Source organism: Dendrobates tinctorius, unplaced genomic scaffold (assembly GCF_039654945.1).
Source record: "Dendrobates tinctorius isolate UK_male_01 unplaced genomic scaffold, ASM3965494v1 ptg000232l, whole genome shotgun sequence".
NCBI classification, from domain to species: Eukaryota; Metazoa; Chordata; class Amphibia; order Anura; family Dendrobatidae; genus Dendrobates; species Dendrobates tinctorius.
In genome coordinates, this window is record NW_027361899.1 from 8,922,850 (window position 1) to 8,935,000 (window position 12,151).

At 40.5% G+C, this 12,151-nt stretch overlaps 1 protein-coding gene across 2 annotated transcripts in view; it reads right to left on the minus strand.

Annotated features, from left to right (window-relative positions):
* The window catches only part of LRFN2 (leucine rich repeat and fibronectin type III domain containing 2), a 731,551-nt gene that overhangs the window by 321,817 nt on the left and 397,583 nt on the right, over positions 1 to 12,151 (minus strand). Inside the window, exon 3 of one of the 2 annotated variants that reach the window (XM_073556299.1) lies at positions 7,454 to 12,151. This exon is cut by the window's right edge and continues 6,471 nt beyond it. The exons of the other annotated variant lie outside the window; for it this stretch is intronic. The gene's annotated coding sequence lies outside the window, so the exon portion shown is untranslated. Of the gene's footprint in view, positions 1 to 7,453 lie in introns of those variants that run through there. 2 annotated transcript variants of the gene reach the window in all.

The window sequence follows — 12,151 nt, forward strand, 5'->3', positions numbered from 1 at the left end:
GTGCAAAGCGTGTAGAAATTTAGTTAAATGTAAGGAATTTTCTAATTTTGATGGATCCCGTTCTTTTAAGATCTTGCACCGCCTTACCTGTTCGTCCTCAGGAGTCATTTATCACGCTCAATGTCCGTGTGGATTGATTTATGTAGGAATGACTACTCGCGAGCTAAAAATTCGTGTCCGAGAGCATGTACGTGACATCGAAAAGGCAAAGAATATGGATTCCATGGACACGTTGAAGACTCTTGCGAGACATTTTAAAGTTCACCATAAATCCGACTCAAGCAAGCTGATTGTTAAAGCTATTGACCAGGTATCTTTGGGCCCTAGAGGGGGGGACATATTTAAAAGTTTATCCCAAATAGAAAGTAAGTGGATATACCGTTTACATTCCATTACCCCCTTTGGGCTAAATGAAAGTTTCGGGTTCAGTTCCTTTTTATAGTATTATATGTGGGCCCTGTGTGTAGTTGGGTTGTATGTTTCTTTTCTTTCATTTTATTTTGTTTTAATATTTTATGTATTTGATTTTAGTTTATAAAGATTTCCTTCTGACCTCTCTTTCCATTGAATCATCCTCTTTAAGTGGGACGTTCTAAGTAGGGATCTCTTGAAGAATTTTCTGCATCGTTCAAGATTTTTTACTACAGTATATATAATATTATGTATATCACAGTATGGTTAAATAATTTATTCTACTAGATTGTAGCCTACTTTGAATGTATATTGTGGTATTTTGATGCTGCTTTTGTATATTTTGTTTATTTTTTCATGTATTAGTTTTGTATTGTATTACTGACTATGCAAATGTATTGATATCCTATTTATATTATATTTTGGTTCTTCTAGATTTTCCCTAGAGTTAATATAATATCGACATTAACTGCTCTGTGGAGTGCGCATGTCCGGCTTGTTCGGGCTCCGACCTCTGATGGGCGGACAATGGGAAAGTGGTGCGCTTGCGCGGTCGTCTTGACGACGCGCCGCCGCTTCTGGTCCGGGTCCGCCCATCCGTGGTCTCCTTCTAGGGAGTGTGACGCCAGCGGCACATGCGCCATGAAGACAGGAAGCAGTGATACGTAATGGGGTTGGATTGCATGATAAATTGGTGACGTGCATATGTTGCTAACTTGTGATTGGCCGTCCAGTATATTTAATACCCACCCACCTAGCCATTAGACACGCCTCCTGACGAAGAAGCGAAACGCGCGTTGGGGCGAGTGGGAAGCCAGCGCCATTACTTATATCTTGTAAGTGTCCTTACCACATTGGTAGTATGTTTATGTATCTGTTTATACACATTGCTCATAGTTGGGCTCTTTTTGCTAAGTGATCACTGAGTGGTTGTGTATATACCCACTGTGGGAAGTACTGTGAGTTCAGTAACATTTGTGCTGTTCTCTTTGGGCTATTTAGCTGTACGTAGCAAATTACATGCCACTCTCTGATCAATATGTGTAATTATTCAATACTTTTATTTATATTTGGTTAAACGGGCAATATAAATATTCAGCTATATGTATTATAGCACATGCCACTTTCTGATCAGTGTGTGTAATTGTTTAATATTTGTACTTATATTTGGTTAAATGGGCACTAGTGCAATATGGCTCCTGCTTTGGATAGCAGTCACCCTTGTGTGTAATTTTTATCCTTGTATTTTTGTATTCAATAAAAGTGTTTATTTTTGGGCAATTTATACTTATTCTTGTTGTTTATGGATATATTTTGAATGTGTACGCTATCCATACATGTTATCCGGGGATACGGTACCCTTTCTAAACTTTGTGCAATGACGTGCAATCCATACTGGGCCTAACACCGTCTGAGCCTGCCTCAAGCTGTATAGACATATATTTTGAATGTGTACGCTATCCATACATGTTATCCGGGGATACGGTACCCTTTCTAACCTTTGTGCAATGACGTGCAATCCATACTGGGCCTAACACCGTCTGAGCCTGCCTCATGCTGTATAGACATATATTTTGAATGTGTACGCTATCCATACATGTTATCCGGGGATACGGTACCCTTTCTAACCTTTGTGCAATCACGTGCAATCCATACTGGGCGTGAGAACGGCTGGCGAGCTGTTAAGCAAGCTACAGCGCCTGTCCAGACAAGTACAGGGATTCCCTAGCGAGGAGACTTATTTGATTGTTTTCTATGTTGGGACAGCAATTTTTGGGGAGCACTATACTCTGGAGAATGATAGATGGGGCCCACCATACACTGGAACATTCCAAAGGTGGACATCAGACACTGGAGCAGCATTTACAGGGCCCATTATACACTAGAGCATTAGAAATGGGGCCCATTATGTTTGGAGCATTATTTGGGCCCATAAGACAGTGGAGCTTCATCCATGGGGACCAACATATACTGTAGCATTATGTGGAGCTCATCATATACTGTTTCAAACATTATATGGGACCAATGATTCTGTATGGAGAAATAGATGGGCCTCGTCATGAGATGTAAAAAGTGAGGTATTTTTCATTGTACTATACAGCTATTTCTCTGCCGTATCGGAGCATGATGAGTTGTGGTATGTGTTAAAGGGGCGCTCTTTCGCCCAGGGCACATGAAAACCTGCAGCCAGCCCTCCCCCCCCACAAATTTAGCCAAATAACCCCCATTTTTCAGTGCGTAACTTGTATTATGAAGTTAATTAAGGTTGACAAGCTTAAGTAAGAAGAATTGATGCTTTTGGCATTCAAATGGGCACTGTAGGTGTGTTTCCTGTCCTCCTCTCACTGCCGACTTTTATTCCCCATTGACTTACATTGGGTTTCGTGTTTCGGGACGACCCCGACTTTTCCCTATAATCGGACGATCTTGCTCGACCCGACTTTTGGAAAAGTCGGGTTTCACGAAACGAAACGCGACCCTAAAAAACCAAAAGTCGCTCAACTCTAGTCAACACTGTAAATATTGACTTGCTGCATTACCTCATTCTAACTGTCAATATAACCTTTTGCTACTCATAATATGATTGCAATTATATTTCTGTATGTGATAAAAACATCTGACAAACACACACAAAAACCAGAGGCCAGCAAATCATGTGAAAATATAATATTTGTGTCATTCTCTAAACTTTTGGCCATGACTGTAGTCTCCCACAAGGTTTTCACATCCCATCTATGACCTGTAATCGGAGGGATGAGCGATCCTTATATCACTCAACTTTTTAGCGCATTGTACATCTCCGACTCTCATCGCTATTAGCAGACGTTCTGCAGGACTATAGTTTGTCAAAACGAACCCTTCCCTAATCATAACCGCGGCTGCCATTCACATCCCGACAAAAGGACAGGAATGAATGCAATGGGACAATGATAAACATTCCTGACAAAAGTGAAAAACCGCCGAGCGGTGACGATCCCACCAGCACCTATTATTACATTATAGTAGATGGAGATTCAGATCAGCGCTGAGTAATTACATAATTAATGTCTGTCTGAATTTGCAGTAAGAATATAAGAATGTCACAGGTTCTAACCACCTGCAGAGGAGCTGCTTTATGCAAAAATGACAAAAAGGCAAAATGGTTTTCTTCTTCTGTTTTTTTTTCTTCTATTGCCCATTTTGGCTGAATGAGAATCAAAAGTTTCTGTTTCTTTACTTTGTATATCAGGTATAAGAGATTAGAGCAGAATTAGAAAAGCATGACGGCTTTCTTCCAAAAATAGCTCCATACCTGTCAGCTGGTCACTTTTGGCATTGCAGCTTAACTGGCTAAATCGGGATAAAATGTAATATCAGACACAACTGTGCATTATACTACATGTATGACTATGGGCTGTGCATTATGCTACATGGATGACTATGGGCTGTGCATTATACTACATGGATGACTATGGGCTGTGCATTATACTACATGGATGACTACAGACTGGTCATTATACTGCATGGATGACTATGGACTGTGCATTATACTACATGGATGACTATGGACAGTGCATTATACTGCATGGATGACAATGGACTGTTCATTATACTACATGGATGACTATGGACTGTGCATTATACTGCATGGATGACTATGGACTGTTCATTATACTACATGGATGACTATGGACAGTGCATTATACTGCATGGATGACAATGGACTGTTCATTATACTACATGGATGACTATGGGCTGTGCATTATACTACATGGATGACTATGGACTGTGCATTATACTACATGGATGACTATGGACTGTGCATTATACTGCATGGATGACTATGGACTGTTCATTATACTACATGGATGACTATGGACAGTGCATTATACTGCATGGATGACAATGGACTGTTCATTATACTACATGGATGACTATGGGCTGTGCATTATACTACATGGATGACTATGGACTGTGCATTATACTACATGGATGACTATGGACAGTGCATTATACTGCATGGATGACAATGGACTGTTCATTATACTACATGGATGACTATGGACTGTGCATTATACTGCATGGATGACTATGGACTGTTCATTATACTACATGGATGACTATGGACTGTGCATTATACTATATGGAGGACTATGGGCTGTGCATTATACTGCATGGATGACTATGGGCTGAGCATTATACTTTATGGAGGACTATGGGCTGTGCATTATACTATATGGAGGACTATGGGCTGTGCATTACACTACATTGATGACTATGGGCTGTGCATTATACTATATGGAGGACTATGGGCTGTGCATTACACTACATGGATGACTATGGGCTGTGCATTATACTGCATGGATGACTATGGACTGTTCATTATACTACATGGATGACTATGGACTGTGCATTATACTATATGGAGGACTATGGACTGTGCATTATACTGCATGGATGACTATGGGCTGTGCATTATACTATATGGAGGACTATGGGCTGTACATTATACTACATGGATGACCATGGGCTGTACATTATATTATGTGGATGACTTTGGGATGTGCATTATACTATATTGAGGACTATGGGGAATGCATTATATTATGTGAAGGATAAGTGCTGTGTGTTATAGTGATATGGAGGACTATGGGCTTTGCATTATATATGGCGGTGCATTATACTGTATGGATGACTATGGGCTGTGCAATATGCTACACGGATGACTGGGCTGTACATTATATTACATTTTTTAATATGGGCTGTGCATTATACTATATGGAGGACTATGGACTGTGCATTAAGACTATGTGTATGATTATTAGCTGTGCATTACACTATATGAAGGACTATAGACTGTGTATTATACTATATGGACTATGGGTAGTGCATTATATTACATGTATATGAAGGATAAGTGCTGTGTGTTATACTAATATGGAGCACTATGGGCTGTGCATTATATATGGAGGTGCATTATACTATATGGATGACTTTGGGGTTGCTGTATACTATATGGAGGACTATGGAGTATACATTATATTATATGGAGGACTATGTGGGGTGCATTATACTATATGAGGGACTAAGCGGGGTGCATTATACTGTACGGAGGACTAAGAGGGTGCATTATACTATATGGAGGACTTTAGGGAATGTATTATACTATATGGATGACTATGGGCATTGCATTATACTATACAGAGGACTGTGCGAAGTGCATTATACCTCTGCTATGGGGCTCCTTGACTTCTATATGCACCCCTGGTGAGTTTAATGGTTTATTTATTTCTATACATTAAATAACAGTTGCAGAATGGATCACATATGCCAGGATGTGGGATATATATACCAGGATGGGGCCAGAATGAGGGACATACTGTATATACCAGGATGGGCCCCAGTCCAAATCTTGCACTGGGGTCCATCAGACTCTAGTTATGCCACTGTTTGCATTGATGTATAAATGGCTTAGAATCATAGAATCATAGAATCGTAGAGTTGGAAGGGACCTCCTGGGCCATCTGGTCCAACCCCCTGCTCAAAGCAGGATTCGCTAAATCATCCCAGTCAGATGTCTGTCCAGCCTCTGTTTGAAGACTTCCATTGAAGGAGAACTCACCACTTCTCGTGGCAGCCTGTTCCACTCATTGATCACTCTAACTGTCAAAAAGTTTTTTCTAATATCTAATCTGTGTCTCCTCCCATTCAGTTTCATCCCATTGCTTCTAGTCTTTCCTTGTGCAAATGAGAATAAAGTTGATCCTTCTACAATGTGACAGCCCTTTAGATATTTGTAGACAGCTATTAAGTCTCCTCTCAGTCTTCTCTTTTGCAAGCTAAACATTCCCAAATCCTGCAACCTTTCCTCATAAGACAGGGTTTGCAGACCGGTCACCATTCTGGTCGCTCTTTTCTGAACTTGCTCCAGTTTGTTGATGTCTTTTTTAAAATGTGGTGCCCAAAACTGGACACAATATTCCAGATGAGGTCTGACCAAAGAGAAGTAGAGGGAAATAATGACTTCACGTGATCTAGACTGTATGCTTCTGTTAATACATCCTAGAATTGCATTTGCCTTTTTTGCTGCTGCATCACACTGTTGACTCATATTCAGTCTATGATCTATTAGTATACCCAAGTCTTTCTCACATGTGCTGTCACTTAGCCCTATTCCTCCCATTCTGTATATGCTTTTTTCATTTTTATTGCCCAGATGTAGTACTTTGCATTTCTCCCTGTTAAAAACCATTCTGTTAGTTGCTGCCCACTTCTCCAGTTTATTTAAATCTTTTTGAATCCTCTCTCTCTCTTCTCTAGTATTAGCTATCCCTCCTAGCTTTGTGTCATCAGCAAATTTAATCAGTTTACCCTCAATTCCTTCATCTAAATCATTGATAAAGATGTTGAACAATACAGGGCCCAGGACAGAGCCCTGTGGTACCCCACTTGAGACATTCTTCCAACTGGATGTGCAGCCATTTACGACCACTCTTTGGGTCCGATCACTAAGCCAGTTATGAATCCACCTAACAGTTGCCTTGTCCATTCCATACTTAGTCATTTTTTCAATAAGGATTGTATGAGAGACTTTGTCAAATGCTTTGCTGAAGTCAAGATATACTATATCTACAGCATTTCCTTGATCCACCCAATCAGTGATACCGTCATAGAAGGAAATTAAGTTAGTCTGACATGACTTATTAGTTACAAACCCATGCTGACTCTGCTTAATCACTTCATTCTTATCCAGGTATTGACATACATGTTGTTTAATAATTTGTTCAAAGATCTTTCCTGGTATAGAAGTCAGACTCACCGGCCTATAGTTGCCTGGGTCCACCTTCTTCCCCTTTTTGAAGATAGGAGCAACATTTGCTCTTCTCCAGTCCTCTGGCACTTCTCCTGTTCTCCAAGAATTTTCAAAGATTATGGAGAGGGGTTCAAAAATTTCTTCTGCTATCTCCTTCAGTACTCTGGGGTGTAATTCATCTGGACCTGGAGACTTGAATTCATTTAGGTTAGCTAAGTGTTTCCTCACTATCTTTCTGTTTATAGATATCCTGGATTCTTCTATTCCCTTAATAGGACTGTGAATAACAGTTGATGTTACATTTCCTTTCTGAGAGAAAACAGATGCAAAATAGGAATTTAAAAGTTCAGCCTTCTCAACATCCTGTCTTACCATTTCATCATTTTCATCCTGTAAAAATCCTATAGCATCTTTGACTTTTCTTTTACTTTTGACATATCCCCAAAATCCTTTATTATTGCTTTTGACATCTCTTGCAAGCCTCAATTCATTTTCAGCTTTAGATAATCTGATTTGTGCCCTGCAGGTTCTGCAGACAGCATTATATTCTTCTTTAGATATGCCTCCCTCTTTCCATTTTATAAACATCTTTTTTTTCCTTTTTAGCATGTGCTTAAGTTCTGTGTTCATCCATCCTGGTTTCCTTAAATGCTTCCTATTCTTCCCTCTTTTCGGAATTGTTAACAACTGTGCTTTGAGAATTTCATTTTTCAAGATTTCCCATCCCTCCTGGACATTTTTGTCTTTTAGGATATCCAGCCATTGGATCCCTCCAATTCTCTTTCTGAATCCCTTAAAATCTGCCTTTCTGAAATCTAACCTTGACGTCTGAGTCTTCACAGGTCTTCCGCCTCTAGTTATCCAAAATTCTAAAATAGCATGGTCGCTACCTCCTAGGGTCCCAGCCACTTTTACCTCCTCAACCATTTCCTCCCTGTTTATAAGGATTAGATCCAAGGTAGCAGTTCCCCTTGTTTTCTCCCTTACCTTTTGGAAGATAAAGTTGTCAGCAAGAGAGGATAAGAATTTCCTTGACCTGTTAGTTTTGCCTGAGAGAGATTCCCAACAAATGTCTGGATAGTTGAAATCTCCCATGACAACTATGTCATATTTTTTGGAGAACTTGGCCATTTGATGCATAAAGAGTTCATCCATATCTTCAGCTTGCACAGGCGGCCTGTAGTAAATGCCTACAATGGTGTCCTTTCTATTGTTCTGTCCTTGTATTCTTACCCAAACAGTTTCCACAGAACTCCCAGTCTCTGAAGCTTCAATCTCTGTGCAGATATACGTGTTTCTAACATACAATGCGACACCCCCTCCTCGTTTATCAAGTCTGTTTCTTGCAAATAAGTTGTATCCTTCTAGTCTTGTATTCCAATCATGTGTATCGTCCCACCAAGTTTCAGTGATTCCAATGACATCATATTTCTTTTCCTGTGTTAGTAGTTCCAATTCTCCTTCTTTTTTCTGGGATGAGCTGTAATTGATACCTCAATTATAGTGAGCATAAGACTTTTTCATATCTTTATTTCCATTTTGGGGGAGGCAAAATAACAAAAATATAGTGATTTATGCAAAATATTGTAATATTTCAGTAGTTTGATCACTTTAGCACAAAGTAGGTCTAAATATGTTCATTTTTGTAAATTTTTTTGAAAAGAGGAGAGAGAGATTTATACTTTTGATTTTTATTTGATTTTCTATTTTTTTACTATTATATATAGAGATTTTTGAAAACTTCTTTATGTTTTTATTATCTCCTATTCTCCTATTTTATATATCTCCTATCTTTAATTTCTCCGTAGGGGACTTGAGTGTAAAATAGCTTGATTGCCTGCATGTTACCCTTCGATATTGCAATAATGCAGGTCTGTTGTACAATTATTGGACGATGGCGGGGCTTTATCGGAGTAGTGCCATGGTTGAGGTGGTGGTCTTCAGAATAGCCTCATCTGCCATTACAACCCATTGGCACCCCTCCATCGCTTTGCACTAAGGGCAGGTGGGCTCCTCAGCAGAAGCTCTGAACCTTGAGGTTCTTGCATTAGTCGTGATTTTGTCATCTTTGACCTCAAATGGCTCTCAGCAAATCTTCACAAATCTTGTTGACTTCCAATGGAGCCCACATTTCCATTGGAGTTTAGTGAATATTAAATACTATTCTTGGCATGAGAAACTCAAAAGAATTGGAAAAGTTTTGGCATTGGAGCACTCTGTGCCTCCCGGTTTTGCAGGACGCTGCCTTGCCTGGGGTCAGCCAGTGGTGGGAATGTGTGCCCCCTCCTGCGCCGGTGAGCAGCGAGTGGCTCCATGGTCATGATTGGGAGGGATACATCACCTGATTGTGATCCTTAGATCTGGGCTGGCTTTATAAGGCCGGCTCCTAATCCAGTCCAGTGCTGTTTATTCCGCTCCCTTGTGTGGTGGTATGGTGAGTGCTCCCTGGTTGGGTTCTGGTTGCTTCTCAGTAGCTGCTAGTGGTCATTATTGGTTCTTCCTTATTAGCTATTGTCCTGGGGTTACCCTTTGGTTTTCATTTGGGGTTTTTGCAGCTAGCTCTGGATTTACTCTTGTACCTGACTCTACATCGTCCGCGTCACCAGACGCCAACTATCCTGTGGCAGCAGTCAGGGAAGGTCTCTGTAAAGACCTTGTCCTCTTTGGGAGTGGGTGAACAATATTTCGGCCCTTAAGGACTTGCCTAGAAAGGGAGGATTGTACAAAGTGCCTCTGTGCTGGTCCGCTGCGAGTCGCTACAGAGCGGTTTTTCCTGCGCGGAACACTGAGGAGATCGGAACTCAGACCAGATTTTTACCAGATTTTTAAATTTGTCAGTCGCCTCTCTCCAGAGGCCCATTAGCAGCTGCATAGATTGCCTCTATGATACCTATGCATTTGGAAATCAGTTTTTACAATAAGACTAAGTTCACATGTAGCGGAACTCCCGCGGAAGTTACCGCGAGAATTTCGGAATTCCATTTAAAATCGCATTTTAAATTCCCGCAATTTTCCCACGGAAAAACTAGCAATTTGCAAGCGTAATTAGCTTGCAGAATGCTAACGTTTTCCAAGTGATCTATAGCAACGCTTGGAGAACTGATTGACAGGTTGGTCACACTCGTCAAACCTAGTGTTTGACGAGTGTGACCAACTTTTTACTATTGAGGCCGCCTATGCGGCATCAATAGTAAAAGATAGAATGTAAAAAATAATTTAAAAAAAAAAGAGTTATATTCACCTTCCGACGTCCCGCGCAGCGTACCCAGGCCTCCGTGATGCTCCGGCAGGTCCTGTACCCAGTGATGCATTGCGGCAATGACCTTTGATGACGTCGCGGTCTTGCGAGACTGCTACAGTATTGCGAGACGTGGCGTCAGCAAAGGTCATCGCAATGCATCAGTGGGAACGGGAGCTGCTGCGTGTATCGCTGAAGCCTGGTGACGCTGCGCGGGACGTCGGAAGGTGAGAATATGACGATTTTTTTATTTTTTATTCTATTTTTTACAGGGATATGGTACCCAGAGCCCGGAGGACAGTCTCCTCTCCTCCGGACCATGGGTGCCATCCGCAATTGATCTGCTTACTTTTCGCATGGTGGGCACAGCCACATGCGGAAAGTAAGCAGAACAATGCAATCCTATGTGGGTGTAATCGCCGCCATTTTGCAAATTAATGAGCATGCTGTGGATTTTTCTGCGATGTGATTCTGCGGTGGGAAAATCCGCAGCAATAGCACAGCATTGTGGAATCCCATAGGATTGCATGGGATGCTGTTTTTTTGCGTTTTCGCGGCAAAATCGAGCAGTAAAAACAGCCGCGAAAACGCAAAAAAAATGCGACGTGTGAACGCAGTGTAATGGAAACTTCTCAAAATACTAAAAGTTGCATTACCTCAACCAATATATTCCTTCCATTTTTATTTTTTTAGCATTTTTTGAGCTTGACGTTCTTTTCATAGAAATCATTTAAAAAAAAACAGTAAAAAAAAATGCTTTCCTTTAAAACATTTGGATTTTAGAACCCTGAAAAGCGCATTATAAATAATAATACCAAAACGTTTTTTTTGATTCAGTGAAAACAAAAATGCTCCAAACCTATAAAACTTTGTATGGAAAAATGCATCTAAGACAAATGTTACCCTGCGCTCGATTCAACTGGAAACTTTCCTAAAGACACTGTCAAGAAGTGTTTTAATATTGTATGAAAAAGTATAGCTTCAAAAAAAATAAAAAAAAAAAGATTTCTTGCTAAAAAAGACTTTTCAGGCGAGAAATCCGCAGCCCATTAGGAATAGTTCCCTATGTTATAGGAGTCAACATTGTTATGAATAATACAATAAAAACGCTTCCAGTCCAGCGTCATCTTATAAAAAATGGCAAAAAAGTAGAAATATATATATATATACAGTATATATAAAGAAACATTGTGCTTTGTATAGTGTGCTAGCTTGCTTGTGTTTATCCACGGAAATTACCTGAGGGATGGTGTCTGATTCAGGAGAACACAAAGCCTCAATCTGTTCCTGCCAAAAGTGACATTCTCCTTTCAGCCCACGCCGGTGTTCTGTTATCTCTTCCAGATATGGAACTTTTTATTTTTGCAAAAACATATCAACAAAAAAAAAAAAAAGGAATGGAAATTTTTAGACATCCAATTTTTCAGGGGGTGGATAAAATGTGTCAGAACATCAAACAGAATCCCCGGCAGAATAATTCCTCTCCGGTCTGCATCAGATTCACAAAGCCCCGAGAAGATCTGGAGTCACTTTAGTTCGGGCCCATATGATGCTCCAGATATCTCCAAAGAATAGGACGGAGGAGAAAATCCTTACATCTGCTGACATCCCATCATGTCGTACAATACAAGGGGCAGCGGGATTTATATATATAGCTCAACGCCCAGAAGTGAAAGCTCAGCCTCATCGCCGTCCCCTCCTGCTCAAAC